At 39.2% G+C, this 4,015-nt stretch overlaps 1 long non-coding RNA gene across 1 annotated transcript; it reads left to right on the plus strand.

Annotated features, from left to right (window-relative positions):
* The first annotated feature begins 952 nt into the window (after positions 1-952).
* On the plus strand, positions 953-2,438 carry LOC146892194 (uncharacterized). Its single transcript, XR_015004667.2, has 2 exons — positions 953-1,082; positions 2,340-2,438. It is a non-coding gene; the product is annotated as an uncharacterized LOC146892194 (long non-coding RNA).
* Positions 2,439-4,015: the final 1,577 nt, after the last annotated feature.

Consider the following 4,015-nt stretch of genomic DNA (forward strand, 5'->3'; position numbering starts at 1 on the left):
TAAATGCAATTCTAAGCTTCTTAGTAAAACCATGTCTCTAAAAAAAAATTAATAGATAAATAAATAAATAAATGGAGGGGGAGGGACGGGAGGGAAAGAGGGAAGGGAAGGGCACTCAGAACGCCATTCTCGGTTTAGGATTGCAATGTCTTTGATTCCAAATTAGAAGTGGTAATTATCCCATCCCCATTTTATTGAGCTTACAGAAGAAACAGAGATTAAAGCTATATGCAGTTCATGAAAGATTGTGGCCAATTGGAATTTCATTATCTAATACGAGCAGCAAAATTTCCAGATGGAAGCTACAGTTCATTCTGATTTCTCAAGTTCGGATAATAGAAGGCATTTCATATTAGCCTCTCTCTGCACACTCCCCGCACTGAGAAGACCCCCCCACACACACACACACAGATTCCTCATCTAGAAAGGAGAAAGGTTCAAGGACCGAACACCTTGAGTGGGAGGAAGTGACAATTAAACCAATTAGCCATTTCCTAACCTCCATCTAGTTTGGAGACAGGTTTTGTTCCAGCTTCTTTATGTTTCGGATGCTCAGAATGTTTTTTACATGCAGTAATCATTATTCTGTAATTACATTAAATGCTAGCTTCTGTGATCTCTCTTGAACTCTGTGAAGCAGTAAAGAAATCCACCTAGGCTACAATGAACTTTCTAAATTAGACACAATATACTGATTTAATGTGGGTATATGGCTAAAGCCCAGTGGGAATAGCTTATTATTTGTGGTGGTAAAGTTAACAAATGGGCAAGGATGAAGTCACTGCATTTTTATTCTTTCCTGTACACACACACACACACACACACACACACACACACACGCCTTTCTTTAAACTATTGCTCAAGTAATATTTGTAAAATGATAAAAAAAATCACAAGTCTTAATATAAATTGAACTCTAGTTGAATGCCTTCTTTCTTTCTCTAAAGGGGAAACCAATACATTGTTATAGTAAATTTGAGGAATTTGAAGATCAGACAATGAAAGATGTTGAAATTCACCAACAAATGCAGAATCTCTTACCAGATAATAAAATACAATATTTGGCTTGGTCTTTTCCACAGGTAAGAAATACTGTATGTACTTACTTGATAAAATTCGTGTTCAAGCGTCTTGATTTTCTACAATCTCCTTCTACCTCTACACACGGTTAAATTACCCTGGTAAATAGACACTCAGTGGTGATGTAGCCTCTACAGCACCCAATAATCTTCTGAAGATCTGCCAGGCAATGGCCACCATGGCCAGGGCCAAGATATTTTGCCAAGGGTGCTTGCACCCCGCTGTATCTTTTGCCTGTGTGCAAGCATTTGACCATTTTTTTTTATTCAGAGGAAACTGTCTAATCACAAGCTGGAAAGAAATCAAGCAATTCATTCAAACCCACATTAGCAGGTGCTAAATAAAGCGAGGACTAGACATGAGGAATGCTTAGAATCCTCAAAACTGACTATTAAAAGGAACGCTAAAAATCACCCGAGGATTTCACCTTACAGAAAATAAGTCTGAGACTGCCTTCTTAGTAGTGGAAAGATAGCAAATGCAGCTCGGGTGTCTCAAACTCGGTGGAGTATACCTCTACTCCCTCTTGGTGCAAAAATCCCCCACCACCACACACACCATTCACATACCATGATAGGAAGGAGACATTTGTGCTTGTATCCAGAAGTAATCAAATTTAATTATATAAAAAACATGTATCATGAATGCATGCTTTAATTTTTCTCCCATGGAGATCTGGGAACATTGACTTTTCCTTATTTTATTTTTGATATGTATGTGTATTCAGATATGTTTGAAGCTGCACATGCATGTACATATATGTGGAGGCCAGAGGTTGACTTCAGGCCTCTGCCTCAGTTTCTCTTTATATTGTATATCTAGGCAGGGTCTTTCACTGAACCTAGTGCTTACTCTGCTGGTCTATTTAGGCATCTTGTTCCCAGAAGCTCCTGTTTCTCCCTCCTGTGACCTTAGATAATCAATGGGGCCCATCATGCCCACTAAACAATTGCATGAGTTCTGCGGATCCAATCTCAGGTCTTCATGTTTGCATAGTAAGTGCCATACCCACTAAGCCAATCCCCACACCCAAAATAAACTTTAAAATAGATGTTATATGTTTAAAATAAGTTGCGGTGGTTTGACTCAGAATGGTTCCCATATGATAGACTCAAAGATTTGAGTGTTTGGTCACCAGAGAGTGGGAATATTTGAAGGGGTTAGGAGGAATGACCTTGTTGGAGAAAATGTGCTCCTGCAGATGGGCTTTGAGGTTTCAGAAGCACATGGCCATCCCAGTCTCTCTCTGTTGCATGTAGATCCAGACATAGAAGTCTCAGCTCCTTCTCCAGCACCATGTCTGCTTGCATTCCTCCATCCCTCCTGCCATGATGACAACGGACTAAGCCTCTGAAACTGTAAGCCAGCCCCAATTAAATGCTTTCCTTTACAAGAGTTGCTGTGATCGGGGTGTCTCTTCACAGCAGTAGAACAATGACTAAGACATGTGTTATGAAGTATTGTGGGGAACAGTTTTCCACGTGGAAATGAGATCCAAATGTCAAGCTCCTTTGATGGAGGAGGGGAAATCCCTTATGCCCCACATAGAGCTAGATGTTAATACCGTTGTTACATTAGACTCTAGGATCTTCTGTGGAAGCTTTTGTTGGGTTGTCAATCAAGCCTTTATCTGCAGGTTAAAGGCCTCAGTCTCCCAAAATGTTAGAGGATTGTGGAGAAGTGCTCAGTAAAACAAAATATCCTGTTTCATTCATCTTTTCCCAAACATAATCTTTCAAACTCATCCTATCCTGTAGCTTTTTATGCATAACCCACTCACATCTGTGTAGTCAACATCATCAATTCCTGAACATTAAAACTGATTAAACACAGGGGCGCACAGATCTGCATGGTTAGATATATGCTATTTAGTTGGTGAATTAAAGGTACACATTAGATGAAATTATATTGATGCCTAAACAACTTCTCTAATTTATAGCTCATAAAAAGTCAAATTCTGATTACTATAATCATTCCCTTCAAAATGTAAAAATTTGTGAATGTTACTCCATAAATGAATGAGAATCAGAAAAATGGTTCTCATTTGTCACCTTGTCTGGGTCTTCAAGACGCATTAAATTGCTATTATTTCATTTTCCTAAGTTTGACTCATTTCTGTTAAGGCTTTAGAGACAAGGATAATGAACAAAGCTTAACGGTCTCCGCAGATTCGATCTGGAATCTTCACAAAGAAACGGTGATGGAAACATGAAGTTCTGAAGGCACGGAGGGCGGCCATTTTGTTTCCATGTACATGTTGAATGTTTAGTTCTGAGCATGGTGCCATTGTCCTCTGTTTCTAGAAACAACAAAGAAAACCTTCTTGTCACGGAGTTCACCATGAAAACCTTTTGCTCAGAGGTAGAGAAGACTTTCCATTTGCAGGGCCTCCTCCACTGTCTACCCTGTGGGATTCACAAGCACCCCTGCTCTGCCCGGCAGCTTTCTCCAACAGGAGGAAATGAGCCAGCCACTCAGCACCACACAAAGACTCAATATGGGAACTAGAAGAGCTGTGTGTTCAGCCTCTGTCTTCTCATTTCAAACCCTGTGTTCTCTTTTCTCTACAATCCCAATTACTAAACCTTGTCATTGAAAATGATTAAATTATGAATAAGTATTGTATTTTAGGTTATTAACAGAAATCTTTATCCTTGCGTCTTAGGATCTCTTCCGGAGCCAGTACTTCCTAGCTTTGTGATCACCTTGAAAAACAATATAGAGTAGATGTCACACTCCCAAAACATAATGAGGCACACGAACAATGGAATTATTCCTAATAGAGAAGATATTTTGTCCCAGTAGGAATAAATGAACCATTTATTGCCACTGAAGTATGAAATTTGTTTCTAATGTAGTTAATAAATGCAAATAATTCCCTTCAACTGCTAAGAGGAACTCAACTAAGCAAGACAATGAGGCAATGTTTTTAAAC

The sequence above is a fragment of the Myodes glareolus genome, chromosome 12 (genome assembly GCF_982192425.1).
Source record: "Myodes glareolus chromosome 12, mMyoGla1.1, whole genome shotgun sequence".
NCBI classification, from domain to species: domain Eukaryota; kingdom Metazoa; phylum Chordata; class Mammalia; order Rodentia; family Cricetidae; genus Myodes; species Myodes glareolus.